Source organism: Mercenaria mercenaria, chromosome 13 (genome assembly GCF_021730395.1).
Source record: "Mercenaria mercenaria strain notata chromosome 13, MADL_Memer_1, whole genome shotgun sequence".
Classification (NCBI taxonomy): domain Eukaryota; kingdom Metazoa; phylum Mollusca; class Bivalvia; order Venerida; family Veneridae; genus Mercenaria; species Mercenaria mercenaria.
The window spans coordinates 72,865,594-72,880,417 of record NC_069373.1 but is presented as its reverse complement, the minus strand read 5'-3'; the positions used below and the strand labels follow the sequence as shown (position 1 = coordinate 72,880,417).

Genomic DNA, 14,824 nt, shown 5'->3' with positions numbered 1-14,824 from the left:
CTCTGCAATTTTTTTTTCTGAAAGAACCTAACGTGCCCCATGCACAACTACTGTTGTTACTGATCACTTGTGTGAAGTTTCATTAAATTGTGTCAAGTGGATGAGGAGAGATGGTGTGCACAAGATTGTGTCTATGTATATAGTATAGTAACAAAAAACAAAGTCCCATAACTCTGCAATTTTTTTTCTGAAAGAACCTAACATGCCCCATGCACAACTACTGTTGTTACTGATCACTTGTGTGAAGTTTCATTAAATTGTGTCAAGTGGATGAGGAGAGATGGTGTGCACAAGATTGTGTCTATGTATATAGTATAGTAACAAAAAACGAAGTCCCATAACTCTGCAATTTTTTTTTCTGAAAGAACCTAACATGCCCCATGCACAACTACTGTTGTTACTGATCACTTGTGTGAAGTTTCATTAAATTGTGTCAAAGGGATGAGGAGAGATGGTGCGCACAAGATTGTGTCTACGGACAGACAGACAGACAGACAGACGGACGGACGGACGGACGGACAGACAGACAGACAACCTGAAACCAGTATACCCCCCCTTACAACTTTGTTGTCGGGGGGTACAATAATTGAGATAGAGTGAAAGTTATCAAAAAGTATCTATAAGACAGGCAGACAGACAAGACAAAATCAATTTGTTTCCCCACATATGGTACATAATATTCTAAGTAAAACAGGGGCATAATTCATGAAACACTGGTGCAAGAGTTACGACCCTTGTGGCATAAGACGTGGGTAACAAAGTTGAACAACAAGTTTGAATCAAGTCCCCTCTATATATAAGTAACTTAGAAATAGTGACAATGCATCAAAACTAACCTAAATTTCTAAGTAAAAAGGGGACATAATTCATGAAAAATTAGTGGTAGAGTTATAGCCCTTGTGTCAAATGATGTGGGTGTTGATGTGCGGTTTAGGATTTCTCGTTTGAAGATTTTCCCATTTTTAGCTCTGGCGGCCCATAAGTGCAACCAAGCAGTACAATTTGAACAATTTTGTAGCGGACCACCCAAGAAACATCCAGGCCAAGTTTCAACAAAATCCATTCAATGGTTTTTGAGCAGATGTCGTTTAACAAGAGCTGTCCGTAAGACAGCGCGCTCAACTTTTCTCAGTGCTTGATTCTGAATTTGAGCTTTGCCAGTAAAAAAAAATCCAAGTTAAAAAGGGGCATAACTCTGTTAAAATTCAAATTATAGTTATGAGAATTGTGTCTCCTGGTGTAGACTTTGACAGTAAATAACTATTTTGAGTTTCAAGTCAAAAGCTTTAATAGTAACAGAGATATTTGACTTTATCAAATATTTTAACCAAAAAATCTAAGTTAAAAGGGGCATATTTCTGTCAAAATTCAAATTAGAGTTATGGGGATTATTTCTCCTGATGTAGACTTTGATGGTAAATAAGTATTTTAAGTTTCAAGTCAAAAGCTTTGATAGTAACAGAGATATTTGACTTTATCAAAAACTTTAAGGTTTCGATGGAGGCCTTGAGAAACAAAAATCAAACAACACCAAATCATAGAAAGAAAGAGTTGTTTGACATGAAAATTGAACAGCATGTAAAACATGTATATTACTTTACGAAACAAGTGTCAGTATACTGATATAAACATTGAATTCCGGAAAAGGGCTGCCTAAAGGGGCTCCACTTCCGGAATGCCATTTGTAAAGAAATAAAGATAAACAATTGCTGAAAACTGTGTTCCACCTTGTTATGCGAAATTTCACCACTCGCACGCTATTGCAAATGCATCAAAACGAACATGTGTAACAGTTCTTTGAAAATGGTGAGTTTTTAAAGGCGTTTAACTGTCCGGAAGTGGAGCCCCTTTAGGCAGCCCTTTTCCGGAATTCAATGTTTATATCAGTATACTGACACTTGTTTCGTAAAGTAATATACATGTTTTACATGCTGTTCAATTTTCATGTCAAACAACTCTTTCTTTCTATGATTTGGTGTTGTTTGATTTTTGTTTCTCAAGGCCTCCATCGAAACCTTAATTAAAAATTCTAAGTTAAAAAGGGACATAATTCTGTCAAAATTCAAACCAGAGTTATAGGAATTGTGTCTCCTGGTGTAGACTTTGATAGTAAATAACTATTTTGAGTTTCAAGTCAAAAGCTTTAATAGTAACAGAGATATTTGACTTTATCAAAAATTTTAACAAAATTTCTAAGTTAAAAAGGGGCATAATTCTGTCAAAATTCAATTCAGTATTATGGGGATTGTTTCTTCTGGTGTAGACTTTGATAGTAAAAAAGTATTTTAAGTTTCAAGTCAATAGCTTTGATAGTAACAGAGATATTTGACTTTATCAAAATCTTTAACCAAAAAATCTAAGTTAAAACGGGGCATAATTCTGTCAAAATTCAAATCAGAGTTATGGGGATTGTTTCTCTTGGTGTAGACTTTGATAGTAAATAACTATTTTAAGTTTCAAGTCAATAGCTTTGATAGTAACAGAGATATTTGACTTTATCAAAAACTTTAACCAAAAATTCTAAGTTAAAAAGGGGCATAACTCTGTCAAAATTCAAACCAGAGTTATGGGGATTGTTTCTCCTGGTGTAGACTTTGATAGTAAATAAGTATTTTAAGTTAGTTTCAAGTCAATAGCTTTGATAGTAACAGAGATATTTGACTTTATCAAAAACTTTAACCAAAAATTCTAAGTTAAAAAGGGGCATAATTCTGTCAAAATTCAAATCAGAGTTATGGGGATTGTTTCTCCTGGTGTAGACTTTGATAGTAAATAACTATTTTAAGTTTCAAGTCAATAGCTTTGATAGTAACAGAGATATTTGACTTTATCGAAAACTTTAACCAACGCGACGCCTGGGCGAGTGCAATAGCTCTACATTTTCTTCGAAAAGTCGAGCTAAAACAATGTTGAAGACAGATACTCACAATGGACCCAGCACTTTGTTCTCAGGTGAGCTAAAAATGTTCTCAGGTGAGCTAAAAATGGATTCAATAATATCAACTTCTGTGTTGATCAAGGAATTCCGAAAATAGGAAATCATAACATGAACTAGAGCTGCTTTTGAGAAAAGCACATGTCTCCCACAACTGCCTAATCATCTGGATAATAAGTCTGTCTTTATATACTGTTTACTCACAGAAAATATACCTTTAAGAGTTTTGCAGTATGAATGGTCTTTCATTATGTATCTGAGTCAACCATGCACCAAGACCTGTATCACTGGCATCAGTATTTTTGGTAATTCAAGGGCCATAATTCCGAAGTGCCTGGGCCGATTTGGCTAGTTATCGAATTTGGCCGAGGACTTATTGTCAAACACATTTTGTTCAAGTTTGGTGAAGATCGGATGAGAACTGTTTGACTTAGAGTGCAGACAAGATTTGTGATGGGCAGACAGACAGACACACAGACAAGAGTAAATCAGTATGTCTCCCACACCACTGTATGGTGGGAGACATAATAAAATTTTGTGTTCATAACAAAGAATGTGGTAGGTAGATCATAACCGCCATTTACAACCATTACGGGTTTGTTGAAATGTTTACGTACTGACCTAAGAAATTCCATCATATAGAGAAAAGACTCAAAAGCATCAGACTGACAAACTGTTCTTTCTTGCATACCCTGTTTTTTGCATCAACATCTTAAAATGATTTATTACAAAAAAAATTTGCAAATACATGAATTCTTTTACGGCACTTCACAGACATTCTGTTTTCTAAGAAAAGTCTGTCCCACCATTTGTAAACACCGTGTAATTTCTAAAATGCAATTTCAATTCATTACAATTTATCATTTCATGTTTTCCCTTTTCACAAATTCTTAACTTTCAATCTCAGAACTTCTGGAAAAGCTATACCCTCCAGCAATTTTTTTGCGTAATTTACCTACTGATTTGTATTAAAATGCAGAAAAATGTGAATTTCCATAGCAACGGCTATGAAAGTACTGCAGTTTCTACCCATGACTGGTGATATACGGGCTTTTTAACTGCAAATGTGACTTTCAGGCCAAGATGATGATTAAAAGCAACTGTTGAACTTAAACTCATACTTTTGCCAGGTAACTAAATAAATCATTAATTACTGTAGGTTTTTTTCTCTCTTATTATTGATGATTTTGCTGAGCATGCTAATTGTTCTCAATCTAGTACTTAACACCTACAGTTAAAACTTGTACAAAAGGTACAGCAGAAAAAACACTTTGAAACACAAGATTTCTAATCCAACAGTGTTCTTTTTTTCAGGCCAATTTAGGGCATAAAAACACTTAATCCAAATACATCATTTATTTGGTCTCTAAAGAAAAAACAACAACAAGAGCTGTCCGTATGTAGGGTATGCAAATGCTCGACTATTCAAATTGTTGTCCCAGAACCAGTAATATTATCCTAAGTGTTAAAATAGAGTTTCAATCCAGTATCTGCATTAAGTTTGGAGATAGTACTTTAACCAGAAGTTTTAAGTTCACAGGGGACATAATTTGGGCAAAATGCATGTCAGAGTTATAAGACTTGATGCTATAACCTAGTTTTATAACCCTGAAGACACATGTATAGTTTCAATTCAATATCTGCATTTGATTTGGAGACTGTAACTTGCAAGCAAAACTTTAACCAGGGTTTTCTAGGAGGCATAATTCGGCCAAAATACATGTCAGAGTTATGGGACTTGACCCAGTGAGGTTGGTAATTGACCTAGAAAAAGAAAAAATAAGTTTCAAAGCTATATGCCTTTAAATGATAGCCATATGTACTTGCGTGCAAAACTTCAACCAAGGTGTGACGCCGACGCCAGAGTGAGTAGAATAGCTAGGCATGGTATTCTTTGAAAAGTCAAGCTAAAAAATGTTTGACACTTCTATAACAGACAACATTTACCAAATTTTTGTTCAGTTTTGATCCAAAATAGGGGGAAAATACGTTTTTAGGCGGAGTACCGAGTAGTCCAATTCTGGCCAAAATCAATCTGAAAACAACAGCTCTGCCTCAGGAGGCATAATATGCCCATTTGCAATCAGATTGGGGTAGGACAGTAAAAATAATTTATATGGGTGGAGAACTGGTGGTGCCTGATGTAAATGAGGGATACCAAGATACAGTATCAAGAAATTGAACTGAAAGTGAAAAAATAGTGTTGTGGAGAGGGGTAGGGGTATATTTAGGGGGTACAGGATGTGGATTAGTGATACTAATACTACCATATCTGAAAACAAGAGCACCGCAATGCAGAGCAATATATGCAGAAAGGTATGACCTTTGACCCCTAAGTGTGACCTTGACCTTGAAGCGAGCCATCCAAATCATGCGCTTTGCACGTCGTCTCGATGTGGTGAACATTTGTGTAAAATTTCTTTGAAATCCTTCAAGGGGTCCCGATGGTACGATCTTTGACCCCAAAGTGTGACCTTGCCCTTGAAGCGAGCCATCCAAAACATGCGCTCTGCACATCAACTCGATGTGGTGAACATTTGTGCCAAGTTTCTTTAAAATCCTTCAAGCAGTTCACGAGTTATAGAGCGAACATGAAACAAAGTCATATGACCTCTGACCCCTAAGTGTGACCTTGACCTTGAAGCAAGCCATCAAAAACATGCCCTCTGTATATCATCTCGATGTGGTAAACATTTGTGTCAAGTTTCTTCGAAATCCTTCAAGGGGTTCAAGAGTTTCAGAGCGGACACAAAATTGCTAATGGACAGATGGACACCGGCTTCATAACATAATACGTCCCTTCGGGCGTATAAAAATGCATGGACAGAGAAGATGGGGACCCAGATTTGAGGATGTTAAAATAAGATATCTAGAAACTTACGTGAAAGAGGAAAACAGCATTACAGGAGCAGTGAGGGGGAGGGGTATGGGAGGAGAGTGTTTATGCAGGACATGGAAGAGGGATACTAAGATACAACACCAAGAATCTGAACTGAAAGTAAAAAAAGTTTGCGTGTGTGTGAATATAAGTGTAGAGTGAATGGAGATGGTGGTGGTCATATCGCTGTGACCTATGAGTCCCTTACCTCAAAATCAACAAGGATATTCCTCAAGCCTTCTTGCATACTGGTGAAGAGTGGCCAATGCTTTCGTCACAATATTTTACCAAGTTTGATGAAAATCTTTCATAGCTCACATGAACTCTAAAAGCAACAACTACATTCTAGCAAATAACAGCTCTTGCAATTCTTGAAGGAGTTTTACATTTCTTTTCAAAATATCAGAATTTTTTTTCTTGTTATATAACTAACCCAGAGGGTCTATATATACTGGAGCAATTTGTCAGACATTTCTACCATTTCTGTCAGATAACATGATGAGGTTTTCATTGAAGCAGTTACAGCATGTCAGAGCTTTTCTGGTGCCAGGGCTTTGTAAGAAATCTACTGCACTTATATCTCAACAACTTGAGAGAGACCGAAAAAAGGAGAATCCCAAGAGGCTGTGAAGATAATCAGATATGATATAGAATGATTAACTACATTTTGTCTCTTCGGAAGAACTACATGGAATGTTGTTACTGACTGGCATCAGTCTTTGGTGTCCTTTTAAAATAAATTTCTCTGCCACAAAATACCCGGAGAGAAAAGGATTTTCTGAGAAACTATCAGTATGAAGAAACAAATTAACATTATTACAGGATACTTGTGTAGCAGTCAGGTTTCACTTGTTTATCTAAATTTATGAAATAATTTAATTATTATATTTGTATGTATATATCCTAAAACCTGTCATATCAGTACTCCGTAGTCTGTTGTATCATGTCTGTACTCTGTGTTACTTTGTATTGTGTTGTACTCTGTGTTTGTTTTATCATGTCCCCGTGCATATGAACTTTTCTAAGATAGAATACCTGAAGGTGATCATGCCTAGCACAGTGAAATATGACATTTACCGTATTTTGGTGTGTATAGGTCGCGGTAATGTATAGTCTGCATCTAATTTTTGCTCTGGAAATGGTCGGAAAATTTAAGTTCTAGCGTATTAGTCGCAGTTAATTTTCGGATTTTTTCCCCAGCAATATTTAATATTTACCGGCAAAAAAGTTATGGCGGCGGCCATATTGATGCCGCGGACTAAATTATTATCAGAATCTGATTGGTGGAAATCGGACAGTGTTATTTTCGTTCCCAATCGTTTCATACCAACAGTAGTATTAGTAACAGACTACATCAAAGAAAAGTGGCTTTTTGACACTAATTGGCAGCAGACAGTTTGCGTTTACATTCTGTAATCATGCAAGTTTAAGTGTGAATTGTTTGCACAGCAATTATAACACCTTTCCGTGTCATGTAATTAACCGCGTTCTTTTGATTCTGAGTAAAAAGATTAACAAAATATTTCTTTTTGGATTTTTTTCTTTTATTTAAAAATCAAAAGTAAAAAAATATCTTTCAAGTTTTTAAATACGCTAAGAATTAGTATAAACAATGTTTGGAATGGAGGACGGATCTGTCCGGATTTTATCCAACCCGGAGTACATGTCAATGGCGTCCAGTAAAACGAAAGTAGAAACAAACGTAATTCAAACTGCAAAAACATCTTTGAATTAAAGTCATTCGTAATTTTAATTGTCTGTATGGGTTATTTACGATATATTTTATTGAAAGTAACCGCTATTGGTTGAAAAGCCACCGATATTGATATTTTTCATCCATTTTGTTCGTTCGTAACAGATGCATGTAATTTTGCGAGAGCTACGGTCAGAAAAAAAACTCTGCTGGCAATGTTCTGTCGTATAGGTCGCAGGAACTTTTTCAGACTGCAAAATGGGTACAAAAAGTGCGACCTATACACACCAAAATACGGTACGTAAATCAAGGTACATAACTCTTAGCATTTTTTTTCTAATTTTATCCATGCTTGAACTAAATCATAAAATCTAAATACAGTCACATTCTACTTGAATGGGATTAGAACTGCTAGTATGTAAACATGGTTTTTGGTATTTTTTGATAATCACGGGCCATCACACTTGAGCTACCAAGTCCAGATTGGCAACTAACAAAGATCTTATGGCCCTACTGACTCTGTCCAACTCTGATCAAGATTGCTTCAGAAAAGTTAGCAAACCAATGCTGTGGATGGCAGACTGAAAACAAGATTATCTACTGAGCCATTAAAGCTCATGATGATCACTCCATGCTAGGGGGAACTGAAAGTCCAATTAACAAAGAACTGTTTATAACTATAACTGAAATTTGTTGAAAACTAGTGTTCAACTTGTAATGTTCAGCAACATAAAAACAAGGCCTGTTATCATAAGAGTGGCCAACAAACATGACTTTTGGATATCATACACACAGAGAAAACTAACAGGCAAAACGTTACCTGAATCGGGACGTTTTCTCCGTGTGTATGGTACCCAAAATTCGCATGGGTTGGCCACCTAGATTAAATTCTATACAGAATACATTCTGAAAATTCTTGATATGATAGATAATCCTCTGGCTATAAAATCCAACTCAAGTCAGTGAACAACTCAGGTGAGAGTCAAAAAAGAGTTCTAAATAGCCCATTTTTCTGAAGTTAGAACATATGGCAGCCACTCATTAATGATGTAAATAAAACAAACATATCACATGGGAACAAAAACTTAACCAAGAGTTGTTTATTATATTTGTCAGCCATTAGATAGCTGTGTTTTGTCTGTTGTAAGATCAGAGAAAGAAATGCCTTGTTACAGATAGTTACAGACCCTATCAGATTGTTGTGTTTGAAACAGTAGCTTGCCAATGTTCCTTTGATGAAAGACTCAATGTAAGCTATTGTACTGTGTAACAGGAACATTTCACACACTGCAGATATCACACTTTACAGAGATTCTTTAACTATCAGATTGAACAGGGTTTAAAAAAAAAATAATCTGAACACGACTTTCCCAGTATTAAATTTACACTTTTTTAAATCCTTGTACATACAGAGTAGCAGTGAACAGCATCAATAAACGGACAAACAACGGGTAAATAAAAGGTTGTTTTTGAAAAAAAAACAAGAAGCTGCGTTCAATAAACGCTTGATGCCCCCGGTGGCATCCTTGTCGATACAAAGCAAGTCCAAAACCAGGTCACGGTCAAGGTCAAAGTGAGGTCAGGTGATGTTTGAAGATGAGGAATAGTCACAGGTTACATCTGCATTAGTATCAAGTCATTCTAGTAATGGGTATTGATACTAGATGAAACGGACCCATTTGGTTAACCAAGAGATGGCCCATACAAACCAACCTAAGTCCAAAACCAGGTCAAGGTCAAACTGAGGTCAGGTGATGTTTGAAGATGGGGAATGGTCACAGGTTACATCTGCATTAGTATCAAGTCATTCTGGTAAGGGGTATTGATGCTAGACGAAACGGTCCCATTTGGTTAACCTCGTACGGATGGACGGACGGACGGACGAACGGACATGACAATCACTATATGCCTCCCGCATCAGCAGATGCCGGGGGCATAAAAAATGCTTGCCTATCCATGCAATTTGTCTTTTATTAAGAAAGGTAGCTATGTTAACATAATATCTAAGCTTGCTTAAGATTTCTGTAACATTATTTTCAAAATATGACCATGTATAAACAGAGATGTCTTGTTTGCAAATTTTTCTGTTTATAGACTGGCAGCCACGTCTTCCGTTAATTCAAAATTATTTTTATGCCCCCGGCATCTACTGATGCGGGAGGCATATAGTGATTGTCCTGTCCGTCCGTACGAGGTTAACCAAATGGGACCGTTTCGTCTAGCATCAATACCCCTTACTAGAATGACTTGATACTAATGCAGATGTAACCTGTGACCATTCCCCATCTTCAGACATCACCTGACCTCAGTTTGACCTTGACTTTGACCTCATTTTGGACTTAGGCTGCTTTATATGGGCCATTTCTTGGTTAACCAAATGGGACCGTTTCGTCTAGCATCAATACCCCATACTAGAATGACTTAATACTAATGCAGATGTAACCTGTGACCATTCCCCATCTTCAGACATCACCTGACCTCAGTTTGACCTTGACCTTGACCTCATTTTGGACTTAGGTTGCTTTATATGGGCCATCTCTTGGTTAACCAAATGGGACCGTTTTGTCTAGCATTAATACCGCTTACAAGAATGAATTGATACTAATACAGATGTAACCTGTGACCATTCCTCATCTTCAAACATCACCTGACCTCAGTTTGACCTTGACCTTGTTTTGGACTTAGGTTGCTTTGTATTGACAAGGATGCCACAGGGGGCATCAAGCGTTTATTGAACGCACTTCTTGTTTTTAACAGCATTTGTTGACAGTCACCCAAGGAGTTATTTCCATCCAGTATTTTCTGAGAATTTTTTTAAAGCTTATATTTTATGCATATAGGTAAAACCTGCCCTGTGCCCAGTGACCATGTTTTTCAAAGTATAATTATCTGACAGATTTTGGCAGACAGTCACTAAAGAAACATTCCTGTATTTAAACGGATGGATAGCTCAGTGGTTTGTACACTGGCTTTCCAATCCTGAGGTCGAGGGTTCGATCCCCTGCAGCTACTCGGGAATTTTCAGAAACGCTTTTCAGTGTTTCCCACCAAACTAGAGGTGTACTGGTCAGGAACCCAGGCAATACTTGCGTGTATCAGTGCTATACACTGGGCACGTTAAAGAACCAGGCTGTCTATTCACAACGAGCTAGGCTAAGTTAGCCGGACAAGCCTGTATCTGATTTCTGATCTCTCTGTCGTGGGGGTTTTGTCTCACTCTGTCCCTCTGGTCAGATCGCTCTGTGTCTGTACTAGTAGAGGATGAATTATGCGCCCTGCATATGTGGCTGCATTTGAACTATGTAAAGCGCCTTTGAACGTGAAATTGATCATGAAAAGGGCGCTATATAAATTTGGTATAATAATAATAGTAATAATAAATCAAGAGAGCAGTTTCTGACAAGAAGTTTCCAATTACAGCAATATAGTAGAAAACATAACCCATTCCCTAGCAGTCATATTTTTTTAACATAGTGAAACCATCTGAAGAAATCTGGTAGAAAGTCACCAAAAAACAAGAGTGCCTGACTGTCACAAAACACACCCGTCTAAATAGCTAAATTCGCAGTTTTTTTGAGTAATTCAAGGGCCATAATCCAAGAGTGCCTGGGGCGATTTGGCTAGTTATAAAACTTGGCTGAGATATTATGCCCACAAACATTGTCAGCAAGTTTGGCGAAGATCGGATGAAAACTGTTCGACTTAAAGAGCAGACAAGGCTAAATTGCAGGTTTCGAGTAATTCAAGGACCATAATCCAAGAGTGTCTAAGGTAATTTGGCTGGTTATCGAACTTGGCCAAGATATTATGCCCACATACATTGTCAGCAAGTTTGGTGAAGATCGGATGAAAACTGTTCGACTCAGAGAGCGGACAAGGCTTAATTTGCAGTTTTTCGAATAATTCAAGGGCCATAATCCAAGAGTGCCTGGGGCAATTTGGCTGGTTATCGAACTTGGCCGAGATATTATGCACACAAACATTGTCAGCAAGTTTGGTGAAGATCGTATGAAAACTGTTCGACTTAGAGAGCGGACAAGGCTAAATTTCCAGTTTTTCTACTAATTCAAGGGCCATAATCAAAGAGTGCCTGGGGCAATTTGGCTGGTTATCGAACTTGGCCGAGATATTATGCCAACAAATATTGTCAACAAGTTTGGTGAAGATCGGATGAAAACTGTTCGACTTTGAGAGCGGACATACTGTGGACGCCGCCCACCCTTCCACCCGCCACGGATGTTCACATAATACGCCCCACTCTTTCAGAGACAGGTGCATAAAAAGACATTTGTGTGAAATTGTTTAAAGATTGAGCCAGCGATTTCAAGGGAAGATCTCTAAAGTTTTAAAGTTTTCTATATAGACACACAATTAAACTGTAGTCATGTTTTTATCACAAACCAACATGACTTGAAGGTAGGGTGACTATTGAGGCCAATTTTGACTATTGCAATACTATTGATATTGCTGAAAAACTATTGCGTTACTATTCTATTGCAGGTTACTATTGCGATACAATTGCAATAGTTATCAGCCACCATGTTTTATACGGTAAAACTACCAACTGGCATTATTACACAGTGTAAGACACAGCACTATTTATAATTGCTGTTAATACACATTGAAATATTTGTATACCTGAAATGGACAGAAATAAATCTAACATTAAATATTTTTAACATTTTTTTCTATTTCTTGCCTTCCTTAGCTTTGAAATACCGTAATAATTCTATTTATAGCCCGGGCGTTTATTAGAAACACGGTCAGCTCAAAAGTTAGGGATGGGCGAATAAAAGAGACAAATCTCCAGCAAACATTCAAAATCTTGATGTAATATTTATTTTCGAATCTACCGGTGACTATAAGAAAGTAATGATGTGATAGTCGTATAAAAATCGATAACGGCCGTACTAGATCGGTACTATAAGCGGCCAAGCTAAACTCACAAAATACATGATTAAATTTAATTTTTTCTGTCATGAATATAGTATTAAGTATTTTTGTTCGTGATTCTGTCATTTTCAAGCAAATTTAAACAACACCCTATTGTTTTTGATAAAAGCGCCTTGAATCCAATTTGATATAATGATTAAATTTCCCTTGCGGGACCCCTGTCTCGAAATGCCAGACTAGTGACGTGACGTAATTACGAAAAGCGCGCGCCTTTGCATTAGCACATGTTTACCTGGATCAATACACATTACATGTATATATGATATGGCGGCATGTGTGTTAGTTTCAGTTAAAGCAGTCATAAAAGGTTATCATGTTAATAAAAATAATCATCCTTTCGGAACTATACTGACATGCATATTAGAACCTGAAAACAAGCACAGTGATAGTGCTATTGTTCGTGCAAGGAGTGGGCATTGAAATACTGTGTTCATATAAAATATATAGAATTAAAGACAAGAAAAGTGATGTACGATCTTACATCAGAAGGGAAATAAGAAAACTCGCTTTTTTACTGATAAAAGGTAGGATTATATTCTAAGATTCATAGGATGGGCGCTTATTAGATAACATCGTATTTTTGATTTTTTCTTAAAAAAGGCCGTTTTTTTTTTTTACAAAAAGTCGGGACTGGGCGTTTATTAGAGCATGAGCTATAAATAGAATTATTACGGTAATAAGTTAAACAATAAACCTATGCAAGGTATACTCAAATGAATTGGCCATTTTGTTGCAAATGTCAACGTGTTTAATAACCCAACACGTGGAAAAAGACGAGAATTAACGGATCGGACTAAGGTGTACCAGCACTAAATGACGGGCTCTATCGAACAGTTTGCTATATCATACAAGCAGCCTACTTTCTCCATGTCCATAGTACTTTTTCTCATTTAAGATAAACAGGTTATTTAAATATATTTAATCAAAGTTTCTAAGAAACTAACTTTATTAATTATCTCCAAGACTTCTCAGTCCTGTATGGTAGTTTAATTCCGTGAGGTTAATTATTGAAATGACGTAAACATTTTCTGAGGCGCAAATGAAAGCTGGATCTGTTTCTTGGTTTATATATTATTAATTATTTCTTATTTACTAAAATTTCAAAACTATCGATTGTTGAAGAAACTATCGGCGATTGTTATTGGATCGTGACTTTTCTATCGATGCATACTGACACTCAGGATCGCAATGCATCGATAGTTCGATGTATCGTTATACCCCTACTTGAAAGAATCTGGTAAAGGTCCAACTGTCTGAGAGACAATGCCTTGAAACTTTTTTGAAATCAGGACATTGGTATATGAGCAGAGATTTTTTAATATAGCCATGTAAGAGGAAAGTAGCTCTGCCCCTGGAGGCCATGTTTTTTGGTAAATCAAGATAGCTTCAAGGAATTTTGAGGAGGGACATCCAAGGAAAATTGCTGAGAAATTATTTAGAAATGGGCCAACAACTTCTGAGATTTTCAAAGTTTTCCATGAACAGAGAAAACTAGCTCTGCCATGTTTTTCAGCGAAACAGAATGATTCTAAGGAATTTGTCAAAGGTTCACCCAAGAAAACTTTCTATCAAATTATTTTGAAATCAAGTAAATGATTTCAACGATTTCCAAAGATTTTCTAAAGTTTTTCCTACTGGTTCTTGGAACTTTCCTGTGAAGTTTGATTGAAATCCGCTTTACAGTTTAGGTAAATGATATTCTTTAAAGAAATTGTGGATGACAGATGACAGACATTCAACAATCTTAAAAGCTTATCAAACTCCTATGAGGGATCAAACAATGAACAACCCTCTAAGATTCTGCCTTGGGTGTTTTGACTGTGCTCTGTCACCGCCATGTGAAGGGAGTGAACTTGTAGCCTCTACAATACAGCCGAACAGTATCATACTGTGAATCTGGAGTTTTTAAAGATGCATATTAGGGACCCATAGCATAGTTTGTCATGAAAAAGTGACTCACTTCGAACTGCATACACTTGAACCTTCAAAACACATTCATTGTTTTATCATTCGGCAAAATTTCTGCCAAAACGTTTCATAAAATTTCAGACACTATGCTGTAAAGTCCAACAGATATATGATTGAGAGAAAAATAATTCATAACTACTCAAAAGTCAATTGATGAAAATTGAAAGTAGAAACATCTCTTACCTGTAAATATTATCTTCTGCTGTCAGATATCAGACTGGTTAACTGATTTCACAGCCTATCACTTTACTCACTGGAACCAGTCATGCAAAAAGCAGACAACCAGACTAGTTCCAATGAGGAAGCTGCTTCTCCCCTGTTTTTTTTTTCTTTCTTCCCTGAAATATGTTGTAACTTTTATGAAAATTTATAATGAAACTTTTGATAAACTGTACAA

At 36.6% G+C, this 14,824-nt stretch overlaps 1 protein-coding gene across 1 annotated transcript in view; it reads right to left on the bottom strand.

The window, feature by feature from the left end:
- The window catches only part of LOC123530597 (plexin-A1-like), a 112,696-nt gene that overhangs the window by 89,596 nt on the left and 8,276 nt on the right, over window positions 1-14,824 (bottom strand). The window contains exon 2 of the mRNA XM_045311378.2: window positions 14,611-14,765. The gene's annotated coding sequence lies outside the window, so the exon portion shown is untranslated. The remainder of the gene's footprint in view (window positions 1-14,610; window positions 14,766-14,824) is intronic.